This window comes from Ixodes scapularis, unplaced genomic scaffold, assembly GCF_016920785.2.
Source record: "Ixodes scapularis isolate PalLabHiFi unplaced genomic scaffold, ASM1692078v2 ptg002451l_1__unscaffolded, whole genome shotgun sequence".
Taxonomy (NCBI): Eukaryota; Metazoa; Arthropoda; class Arachnida; order Ixodida; family Ixodidae; genus Ixodes; species Ixodes scapularis.
Genome location: NW_024610246.1, coordinates 375323 through 388419, shown reverse-complemented (window position 1 = coordinate 388419; position 13097 = coordinate 375323). Strand labels below are relative to the sequence as shown.

General features: G+C 40.4%; 1 pseudogene; it reads right to left on the bottom strand.

The window, feature by feature from the left end:
• Window positions 1-752: 752 nt before the first annotated feature.
• Window positions 753-2301, bottom strand: LOC115318734 (annotated as a pseudogene).
• Between the last annotated feature and the right edge of the window lie 10796 nt (window positions 2302-13097).

The window sequence follows — 13097 nt, the reverse complement described above, 5'->3', positions numbered from 1 at the left end:
TGTGGATGGCTGTTTGTCGCGGGTGGTTAGTGTAATCCCAGGGAAGGAAACTGGCTCACTCCCCCTGATCATGTTGTGGGCCTTCCAATTGCCATTGATTGTGGTGTTGGTTCAGGATGAAAAGCTAAGGAGAAGCTCCGAACCAGGAACTAGTCCACGGCTCTCCTAACCAAAGATGGAGTCTTCTCATGGAGATGGCGTTTTTTGTTGTTTTTTTCTAAGAAGCTAAGGAAGCCCGGAGAATGGAACTGGTCCAAACCCCCCTATCCACCACTTTTGGGTCTTCCAAGGCCATCGACAGTGTGCATATTAGCAGTTCAGGGTTTAAAGATGACTTTTGGTTGTGTTTTTCTTGGATTCCGTTCTTGTTTGGGTTAAAAGTTCGTCTAAGAAATGTTTTTTACAGTAGTTTTTGTTTTTCACTTGAGATTGATATCTTCCATTCTCAAGTTTGTTACAAATACATATAATCATATATACATATATATACATATACATACACACATACATACCTACTTATACATACACCCACGCGCACATATAAACACACATACTTATACATTTACATATGTATACATATACACACATATATATTTATATATATATTTATTTATTTATATACTATGGAATGTTGTCGGAAATATGTTTAACTAACGCCTCCAGAGTATTTATATGAGTTTTAGAGTTCTGTAGCTTTTGACGAATATTCAAGTTTATGTGCGATATTGAAAGTTTTTGAATAAATGGTTTTGTTAGATGGCATGCAGTAAAGTAATGATCCATACTAGTACAAGTTTGTCCACAGGGACAAGTAGTGTGGTTATGTATATTAAATCTATAGAAATGAAAAGGAAATCTGGCGTGTGCAGTAATAATTTGTGTGATGTTACTAGAAGGAGGGAAGCTAATGGGTATATGATTGGTTGATGGTATCCATTTATATAATTCTCTGTTTTTGCCATCGTTTTGCCAAGAGTGATCCCATCTCCTACGTGCTAATTCCATTATTGTATGTTTTATATTTTGTTTTGATTTTTGTAGGTGTATGTATTGGCCATGATAACGTGCCGAGTTTGCAAATTGGTCGGCTAGATCGTTCCCTACAATGTTAGTATGGCTTTTGACGTGAAAAAAAGCCGTTGTATTAAATCTGTTGACTGATTGGATTATATGTTTTATTTCGTTAATTAAAGGAATTGCATTGTTTGGATTTGCCAATGCTTATAGGACTGATAGGCTGTCGGTGTATATGTTACAATGTAGTCCATCTCTTGTTGCAAGAATATAATCAAGGGCTTTTAATATGGCAATAGCCTCTGCATCGAATATTGTACTGTGTTTTGGTAAGCAATATTTTCCTATTTTTATAATTCTTCCATTGTTTTTCAGAATAATGAATGCTGCTCCCACCTGATCTAAGTACACTGAACCATCTGTATAAAGTGATATGACGTTGGTTATTTGAGATAGAGTAATAGAATTGATTCTTTGGAATGATATATTGAATCTCTTTGTTGGATGAGTTTTCCAAAGATCTATAGGATACGATACCTCTGTGGGGGAGATACTAAAGCTATCGAATTGGGCGGGTATCTTAAGTTGGAGGACATTAAACATAAATGATTCTACGTCAAGAGTAATGTTGATTGGGATGATATTACATAGTATAGACAGGCTTATGTTAGAAACCGTGCGGAACGCTCTTGCTATTTTAAGTAATGGTATCCTTTGTATGGATTGCAGTTGTCTTAACATATGGGAATTTCCTGATGGTCTCCACCACGCGGGTGATCCATACACTATATATCTTTCTATGCTTCGTAAGTATATTTCCCGTAGTTGGCTTGATGTGATACCCCAATTTGTTGAGTATATTTTTGAGATGTTGGCTGTGTGGATTTGGACTTTCTGTTTTATATATTGAAGGTGTGGTAAAAAGGTTAAATGTGAGTTATAAATGACTCCTAGAATTTTAAGTTGTTTCACTATTTCTAACTTATGATCGTGAAATTTTATTAATGGGGGTCTTTTTTTATATAGTTCTCCTCTAGTTATTATTAGACATTTACATTTCGAGTAGTTCAAATATAGTTTACGTTCGGATGTCCACTGTCCTATTTCTTGCAGTATTTCGATAGTTCTTTCTTCTAATTCTCTTCTTGAGTTCCCTTCTATGACAACTACGATGTAATCTGCAAACGCTTGTAGATATATGTGATTCGGAAAGGTTCTTTCTAGTAATCCTGATAGTAACATATTCCATAGTAAGGGGCTTAGTGGAGAGCCCTGGGGGCATCCCATATTAATTGATTTGTTTATTTCTTGTTTTTCCGGAGTGATATATGTGACGGTTCTATCGTGGAAGAATGAATATAGCAGATTGTATAGATTACTTGGGCAAGAATGGTGTTTTAAATAGGCCAAAACTACCGGATAACATAGTGTGTTAAATGCTCCTGTAAAGTCTAGGGATACCATAGCTACCGCTGTTGATTTATTTTTTAGTTTTTGTAGATGTGCAGTAAGTGTGAACAGAGCTTGTGTAGATGATTTAAGATGTGTGAACCCGAATTGTCGTGGGTGTAATAGTTTTTTTGAGTTAAGGAAGAAACATAATCTGCTATAGAGTGCACGTTCTAAAACTTTTCCGAGTATGGAATTTAGGCAAATTGGGCGATAGGCGTTGGGTTTTGCTTTGTCGTTATCTTTGTCGTTATCCCAAAACACTCGTTTGATAAATTGTCAGCGACGCTCCTAGAATCTTGACTTAAATCAAATCGCGAACGTGAACAGCGTGAATACTACCTAATTTACCGATTCAACGCTATTAAACAAAGAATAAAAGAAAGCCCCGGTACTCTGGCATCAATTAAAATGCTAACAGACGAATAGCAACCGCGATCAGGGGACATCTTTTCAGGTCCCAGACCTTATTGTTAGCAGTGGTTATGCGTTTGTGGCCGGAAGTGGACCATCAACTTTTCTCTTTTATTTCCAGGTTTTGATATTCATTTTCATTGTTTTTATTTCTAAGTTGACCATTGTTCTCTTCCAGGTCTAACTTATGCATGCGCCAGAAAAAACAACACAAGTGACCATGCCGTCTTTTTTTTTTTTTTTTTTTTGAGACAGCTAGCACTTTAGTTTGCGGGTGTATCTTTCGTCTATTGTTTGCTATCGTCCAGGTCACCCCTGCCCGCCTGAACACAAAGTCACCCTGCGCCCCCTCTCAAGATGCTCCAACCGTCATTCCATCGTCCTTGAAACTTGGCCCCGATCGTGAACCCTCTTCACCCGGATACAAACTGCTCTACGCTTCCCTCTCACGAAAGCTACAACCGCCAACCCGCCGAAATTCGGACCCCACCGTAGCATTGTATAAACGTTTCTTCGATCCTCCCGCCGTCCTCAGCACGAGAAGGAAAAGATGTCTTGCACAGAGAGCGCGAGGACTCGATAGCCCGCCGGCTCGCCATCGCGTCTCAAGCGCGCAACGGCAAATCGGTGGGGTGCATGACCGACGTTACCAACTTTATTGACATATCTTTATTAAGACAAAGAAGAGCGGCGGCACTGTCAATAGCCCAAGGCAAAGCTCGTCCATGGCCGCGGTGCAGCGCTAGAGCCAAAGCTGTGTTGTCCGTGTGTAGAAGAGTCCCTTTCACGCTAATGCACGCGCAGCAGAGCACGGCGAGTCCTTCCCAGAGGTATATTGGCCTCGGAAGAGGAGCCATGATTGCCTGCGCACAGCCCCTAACAAGCACTCCAAAACCGACTCCGGAGGCATCTGCCCATGCGCTGTCGGGTAGTGGGGGAAGGTGGAGCGGTGGGCTATGCGGCAAAGTCGACCAAACACGCAGAAAAATAGAAAGTCAATTGGGTGAAAGAGGAATTTGGTCCGAAACTCTGCCATACAGGGGACGAAGAAGAAAAAAACCCAGAGCTATAAAGTGAAATGTAAATAATGAAGTAGCCCACAGCACCGTATAATAATTCTAATATAAGCACACCCGACCGGCCATTGGGAGCCCCAATGTTCAAATCCTGGCTCCGCCATTAGTTTTAGCCTTCGGCGGTTTCGCAAAACATTAAAGTCATTCGATGAAGTGCTGTTTAATCATGGGCATATTATATATATATATACGTATAAAACTGAGAAGAAAAAATTCTTAGTGAAAAACTGCAACAACGGACGATTTAATCTTCGACGTTTCGGCCGGACTCCGGCCGAAACGTCGAAGATTAAATCGTCCGTTGTTGCTGTTTTTCACTAAGGGTTCTTTTCTTCTCAGTTTTATACCCACGCCTTCGGCCTCGCGCCACCATGCCCGTTATATATATATATATATATATATATATACATATATATATATAAAGTTACGTTCGCACTTTATTTTCATTTTTTGCGTCCGCACCTTTTTTATATTTTTATTTATAAATCCACAATATTTTCGGCGTTCCAGAATCGGCCAGCGAGAGACCGGCATTAGAAAACCAGAGGCAATTGCTTGGAAATAGCAAGCATGACGTAGGTGTAACATGGCACAAAAACAAAGAGTAGGGAAAAGAACGAACAGCACATGACATGTTCTTACAGCTTTCTGTGTTGTTACTGTATTTTTCGTTCCTCTCCTTAGTCTTAATAATTGGAGTTTTGTGGATATTTAGGCAGCGTGCAGTTGGTCAGCTATTTCACAGTTGCGACGAGTCACTCCTTGCAGGTGATACATTTAGCCAGTGCAGTACAACCGTTAGACCGGGGTCTTTAAAGTGCACCATGCAGTAGTGGTACACGACCGCACGCCGATACGATGCTCATCCAGATTGAAACGGGCAAAGGTGGGGTTTGAACCCAGACTCCCTGGGTTCGGGGGTATTTGTGGCCGAGTGGGTTAGCGCACATCAGCTCGGAGCAAGTGGAGCGTAAGCTCGCGCTAAAGAACCCAGCGACCTTGGGTTCAGTCCCCACTCCTACCCCTTTCAATCTGGATAATGTCACGAATGACGATTGATGAGGCGACGAAAACTTAAACAAACTAAACGTTTAATGGGGGCAAACTTGTGCCCAAAATAAAAAGGTAACAGAAGTGGAGGGCCAGGCACCTTTTTGTATTCTTTGAAAAATCACTTTCAACGGGAACTCTTCCAGAGGACTAAAAGGTGAGTAAAACAAATACTATACCGAAGTTTAGTTAGTTTCGAAACATGTCAGACAGTTTCTTTCTCGTAATAAGTTTCTGAGCGAATGCAAACACGAGTTTCGTGAGGGCCTATCGAGAATGACCCAGCTTATAGAGACGGTGCATTATCTAAGTGAAGTTCTTGATAGAAAAAGACAGGTAGATATAACTTATTTAGAGTTCAGGAAAGCATTCCATAAGGTCAGTCATAAAAAAAACTACTAATTAAATTGTAATGTGTTTTAGGAAATAGTAACGTTGTTGACTGGATAGAGGCGTTTCTTACAAATCGCAAATAATTTTTAAGTATTGATGAACACAGGTCAGACATATGTGATATCTAGTCGGGTGTGCCTCAGGGCTCGGTGCTTGTGCCCATGTTGTTTGTTTTGTATATTAACGACCTTATAGTTGATTCATCTACCCAAGCCAGATTGTTTGCAGACGATTGTATTATCTACACTGAAGTGGTCTGTCGCCTATAAAGTAAGGCTAAACGACTATTTGTCTAAAATAAACGGCTGGTGTGCAAAATGGCAAATGTCGCTAAATAAAGAAAAAAACGTATGTATGACTATAACTCATAAACGTCAGCGTTTAGAGTTTAGCTACACACTTCAGGGTGTTACCTTGACTAAAATGACTGAATATAAGTATCTTGGCGTCACAACAACTGCAGACCTAAGATGGACAAACCACATTGATAATGCTATCGGTAAAGCTAATAAAATGTTAGGATTTATCCAGCGCACCCTCAAACCTGCCTCACAAGAGACTAAGCTGATTGCATACAAGATGTTAGTTTGGCCTATGCTAGAAGATGCACGCGAAGTCTGGGACCCCAGTTATAACTGAAAAGTGTACAGCGACGCGCATTTCGTTTTATTTACTCCCGTTACCGAAGGCAGGATTCGGTTTCCCCCCTTGATGACAGAGCCGGTTTACCACTGCTTCAACTCCGTGGAAAACAAAAAAGGTTAAATATTTTTTACAGTATTATCAATAATTTGGTTCTTGTTAACAAGCATCGGTATATAGATGAAGACACGCCACGAGTACCCAGGAATAAGCATGAACGGCATGTGAAAGAAAGAATGTTTAATAATGAATGTTTTAGATATTCGTTTTTCTTGCAGACAGCGCGGAATTCGAACCAGTTGCCAGAAAGTGTTGTTGATGCACGCGGTCGGTTGGAGTTCGCATCGCTTATTTCTTAACGCTCGGTCGCGCCTCAAGCTATTTGTTGGGTTATTATTTTTTTACTATCCTTGCTTTTGTTGTGCTTCTGTTTCTATTGTGGTTGTGTCGGCGCAGGACAGCGCAGACTGTGATTGTTGGCTGTTCATTGTATGCCACCCCTATCTTGGTCCCGTAAGGTACTGATAGTATGTTCAAATAAAGACAGAAAGAAATAGAGCGTCGCGGTGCGTCGATGGCGGCGTAACAGCGGGATCGAACGCTGGTGCGAGACTGACTGCGGATCGCCAAGCGGAGCCCCTTATGTACACGCTTTGGCTTCTGGAACAATCGATCTAGAAGATTCGGCGACTAGAACATTCGTACCTCGAACAAGCAACAGAGTTCAAGAATGTACCAGAACATTAAATTGCAAGAATAAATAAAAGACGCGTCGTCCCCAGGAATCGAACCCTGGCTTTTGAAGTGGGAAGCAAGCATGATAACCGTTAGGCCTCAGCCGCTGCCTACATGGCCAGCTGCGCGCGCGGCAATAAGCATCGTACCGGCGTGCGTTGGTGTATCACTGCTGCATGGTGCACGTTAAAAACCCCAGGCTAGCAGTCGTACTGCACTGGCTAAATCGTTTATCTACAGAGGGTAACAACGTCGCCACATCCTGGCGGATTAACCTCCTGCTGTATACACAACTAATTGTACTTTGACTTTTGGCCCTGGGTTCTGCAGCGCGAGCTTTCGCTTTGCGTGCTTCAAGCTGGTGTGCGCTAGCCCACACGGCCACCGATCCCCCTGTTCTTAGCCTTCCTTGTTTTGGGCTATTGCATTCACATTATGTTTAACTTGCACCAGCTAGCCCAGCTTTTAATTTTATTTTTTTATTCCACTTAGCAGTATTTTACTAGAGGATGGCTATAGATATGCTCCTTCCTTCAGTGTGGGCGAAGACTCGTCTGCATGTATTTGGTGGAAATAAACTATAGCGACGAGAAGATGATAATGGTTCTTCCAGCACCCAGTGGGAACTTTCCTAAGGTGGTTTCCAAACGCTGCCGAGCAACAAAGTGGGGATGTTTGTTTTAATTGTTATTATATAGAATGCGATGATCCCCGAGTAGCGGAAGTAACATGTATTCTCGTTATCAAACTATTTAATATGAATAGATGTAGTGAACAAGCGTTGAAGCTAAACACTTGTGCAACTTTTGACCAATTAGAATTATTTAGACTACTCTTAGATCCTTGAATTTCACGTTGTTGGACATCTGGGACTGCTTTAAACTGTTTATTATTAGAGGGCTGTCTAGCTTTTCGATTAAATAAATTACTGTAAAAACCGAAATAAACCGGTTTTTAAGAACGTGTAACCGGTAACCGAAACCGTAAAAATTAAAACAGTTAAAAACCGAAACAAAACCGTTATCATTAGGAAGCGGTAACCGTAACCGCAACCGAAACGTTATATTTTTCGGGGTGGGGTGCTACTGTCTAGTGTATGCGGAGGCAATAGATTGATAGTAGGGTAATAAATTAGTTTTATTTGAAAGCTGCAGTTTTTTGTTGAACATATTTTGTAGATTCGTAATTTGTTATTTTATTCCTAAACAATTAAGGCGGTAATTAATATATTGCAATGAAGAACATATTACAAAAATATTAAAAATTAGTTTCAATGGCGATTCTTCTTGGGATGCAATAATAAGGCTGAAACAAACCAACAGTAAGGAGCGAAAGTATGCAGGCGAGCTGTTTAGGAAACGTCATAAAGCAACCCGGTTATTTTATTTCTCCTTGTCTCGGGGTTGAGATCATGATACTATGCACAGTAACGACTTCCTTCTCGTGGCTCACACGAAGTGTCAATTAGAGTTCTCTGAAGAAAAAAAAAGGTCTAGCGAATCACAAGTCGCATAATTTATCTTGCCTTAGATCCAAACGGATCGCTTTGTGACACTGAAATTCACCGAAGCTCGTCAGCGTTCTGCCCAGTGAATAGATGCCCGACTTTCGGCAAACAACTGCTTGTTCCAAAGCAATTTTATGGCATCCTACGAAGATAAGCGGTCACCAAGCATAGTTCGAGGTAACTATGCTCGTGCCAGCATTACAAGAGTTCGGAACACGTCAATAGGTTGACATATTCGCACAATCGAGTGATCGGCGTGGTTTTTCTCATCACTCTACAAGTGAACCCATTTGAATATGCGATAATATCTCCAGTTGTCGACTATACGTAGCTTCATCGAGGCTCTTGGCGAAATCGATAAAGACAAAACAGTTGGGTATTACATGAATAGGTTTGTCTTAAGCCGTGCTGATTGGAGAAAAAAAAGCCCGCTCTCACCAAACTGTAAAATTATGGCTGTAAAAATGGCATGTTCTATCACCATACAAAGCACGCTTGTAACACAGAAAGCTTTGTAGCTGGAGAAAACGGAGTTTACGACGTATTTGAAAATGCGATTAACAATTGCAAAATTTGAATCAGTTGGAACGATACCAACGAGAATACTTTGCTAAAAATAAAAACAAAATAAGTGGAGCGTAATGTTTGATAACTTTTAGTATTTTAGTAGATATTGTATCATGTCATGCAGCACTGTGGGATGAGATATTTCTATTATTTTGCTATCCCATTAATTGTACACGAAATAGGGGGCATGGGCGCGAAAAGGAGATCAGAAATCGAAAGGAAGTAGAAATGTTTCTGAGTAAATAAGCTGTGAATAAGCCGTTCAACATATAGTTTGCATCACTATTGGCAATACAGTCACCAACTTGGCTAGAATTCAAAACAGAACCTCTAATGTGACTAAAGTTAAAAAAGTAAAAGAATTATAAAGATCCCATTATTAGGGTAGATCAGAGGCCTAACGAGGACGGAGCGCAATTACGAGCCAAAGTTATCAACCTTTCTAATGTTAAACTAAGCGCACCTTGTTCTTCCGTTGCTCGTTTTCATCGCCATGGAAAGAGATTAAATGACAACAAAAAAACGCCAGTTATCCTGTATTTTCAGGATTTTAACGAAAAGGAGCTGGTTCTACAAAATGCATTTAAACTGAAAGGATCCAAAATGTTTCTTCGGAATGACTACTCCCGAAGTACCCTTCAAACGCGAAAATGTTTGTGGGAAAGTGCAAGGGCCGAAAAAGAAAGGGCGAAAAAGGTGTGCTTAACAGGCGACGAATTATGCCTTGATGACGAGCTGTATGTATGAGATGATTCAGTCAATCCGCGTGTCAGGCTTGCTGCCAATTAAACCCAGCAACCGCTCGAATGACTGACTCAGGTTCCTGTGACTATAGAAAAAGAACTGCGTTTTGTAAACCTCATTGCGAGAAGTATTGTAAATATGATAGACCTCCTAGAATTAACGCTGTTGAAACTCGATCCGCACGAAAGCCGTGATAACTGAAACTTGGCTGAGTGACAGCATAACTTATAGGGAAATAACTCCCCAATCTTATAAAATGTATCAGTGCGACCGTACCGCCCGTGGGGGTGGCGTCGCTATTATTACGAAATCCATCATTGAAATTTTTTAATCGGACCAAATCAGTGATCAGGAAAACCTTTGTTTGAAATTAAACTATCGGGGTAATATGATTGTTTTGTTTGCTGTATACAGACCTCCGCCAGCAAATATCGATTTTTTGTACAAACTGTACATGTTTCACTGTTTCAAAATAACTAACTAATCATCGCTGGACTTCAATCTGCTCGATTTAGATAGGGTTGCCGCCTCAATCGGCCATTAACAGTTATCCGATATTATACTTGATATTATACTTGATATGATGCTTTCCTTTGACCTTTCACAAATTGTTAGGTCGTTTACCCGTGAATACGGTTGTTCACATTCAATCTTAGATCTTGTGTTTGTCAACAACATTTTGCCAGACTTTCATGTTGCTCTTGAGGAAGGTATTTCAGATCATAACTTGGTGGCCCTTTCTTGGTCAACAGAGCGACCCGTAGTACCACCTGGCCAGGTCAACATTGTGAAAGGTTACTCAAAAGGAAACGAAGAAAGCGTTCTTGATTACTTAGATTTTCAGCTCGACTCTTTTGGGGGGTCCGACGTAATTGATCTTCGGGAAACATTTAAATCAATCGTTAATTACTGCATAACTCAATTTGTTTCCGATAAAATTATACGATCAGAATCGCCAAATATTTGGGTTAACAGCCATATAATACCATTAAGGCGTCGACTTAAAAGATTAAAGAAAAGGAAATCTCGTGGCGATGTCCGCACTGAAGAAGCACGGGGAAGGCTTGCATCTGAGTTGTGCAAAGCTAGAGGCTTTTATTTTTGGAATACGCTATCCAGTTTTATAAAAAGTGAACCCCAAAAGGTTTTTCGATACCTTTCCAATACTAAAATAACGGTTCAGCCACTTAAGATAGATGACGCCTTAATCGTGAACGATACCGAGATTGCGCAGTCTTTCAATCAGTATTCCAATCAGTGTTTGCCCAAACTGATAAAATATCGATTTTATATCCATTCAGGGTGTTTTTAGAATGCTACTGAATCTAAAACCAAATGTATTCAGTGGTTTTGATAAAATAACAAATTCCTTCCTTATCCGCCATGCTGAGCCATTATCAAGGCTTTTTATTTTAATATTTCGAAACTCGTTTTCTAACCAGTTGCCTTCCCCTAGACATATAATTCGCGTGTAGTTCAACGCGTGTGTTCCCAATCTTTAAGAAGGGCGATCGATTGTAATATTTTCAAATAATTTCCTATATCGCTCCCATTCGTCCAATGTAAGCATATCGTTGCAAGTTATATTAACGAATTATTCAAAGATCATAACATTTTCAAAAAATTTCAGCACGGTTTTAGGAGGAGTTATCAACCGTGACTCAGTTGGTAACCACTATTTACACTGTTAGTTCAATTATTGACAGGGCAGGACAGGTTGACGTATTTCTGGATTTCAGTGAGGCGTTCGATAGGGTACCTAATCATAAATTGATTTTAAAACTAGAACGAATTGGCCTTCCTTTATAACTGGTTCAGTAGATTAGAGCTTACTTCTCCAACCGGACGCAGTACGTTGACACAAATGGCACATACTCAGAGGCCCTACCTGCTGACTCCGGGGTATCGCAGGGAAGTGTTCTCGGTCCACTTTTATTCTTAGTATGTATAAACTACGTCGCAGCTGTAGTAAAGGAGCCCGTTAACATAAGGTTACTTGCGGATGATTGCGCTTTTTTATCAGGAAATCTCGTCCCAGAAACATCAGGAGGCTGTGAACGTTTGTCTAGCCGGAATTTCAAAGTGGTGCAGTATTTGGAACACGAAGCTAAACTCAGGTAAGGCGGTATTTCTCCGGGTAACAACTAAAAAAGTGCCTTTCCAGTTTACTTATGCCATTCACAATACAAATATTCCAGAAGTTGACGAGTTTAAGTACTTCGGTGTGACAATTACAAAAAATTTAAGGTGGACAAGTCATGTTCAATAGATTTGTTCAACGGCATAACAAAAGCTTGGTTTCCTCCACCGCAAACTAAGGATGTCAGATTATTGGCTGACAATTCACTACTCTGACGTCAGATTATTGGCTGACAATTCACTACTCAGACCGAAGCTAGAATATGCGAGCCTAGTGTGGGACCCGCACACATCCACTGCCGTTAACATCTTATGGAGGTGTGTGCGTTTTATTTTTAAGAAGTATGACAGATCTGACTCGCTCACCTCACTTATGCGGGCGAGCAATATCTAACTATTAGTGGATCGCAGAAAGGTACCGAGATTGATGTTTTTATTTCTTATTTTGCACAAAAAGCTCGGTCTGGACATTTTCCCTTTTATAAACAGCTCGGATTCCAGAGCTACTCGACATTGTCATAGGTTTTCTTTAACTCTTATGCTTTTCCGAACTTACAGCTTCAAAAATTCTTTTTTTTTTTTTGGGGGGGGGGGGGGGGGGAAGAGGGTTCGACATTAGACTAAATCTATCTCTCGACTGATGTTTTTTTTAATGAATTATTTACCCGCGCTAGATAGTTATCCTTAATACCTGATGTGAGTGTATGATGTACAGTGTTCAAGCAAAGTGTAAATGTGCGTGTTTATAGTGGCACACATGGTAGTGTGCGAGTGCCACGTGCGCTCATGTGGAATGTGTCTGAATCGAATGAGTTCATTCAGACACCTTATATGTCAACAATCAACAAGAAAAAGATTAAGGTGTTTTGTCATTTGCCGTTTGCGTGATACTTACACATCAATCTGTCCGAAACTATTCACAATAGAATCATGGTAACAAAACCCGAGACTCAGGAACACAGAAGGGGACGAACACAACACAGCGTCTCAATTGAGACGTTGTGTTGTGTTTGTCCCCTTCTGTGTTCCTGAGTCTCGGGTTTTGTTACCATGAATCATCACCAGCTCGCTTGTTTTTTAAGTATTATCACAGTAGAAATGCGATTTGTGGAAATTATGATCTGTGTATAGCTTACGTCTGTGTCGTTTTAAGATATAACTTTTGTGATTAACATTGAGTTTTGGAACAAACACATACAGTGCATCTAAGGACAATTGTGCCCTAAACATCGTAATTTTGCTCGAGTAAAGTTTTCAAAGTATCACATTAAAATTAACACCAGAGAGGGAATGTCATTTCCCTCAACATTAACTAAGTGTAAGTTACTAATCGCCTTTTCACATTCAGAAATAAATTACCTGAAACT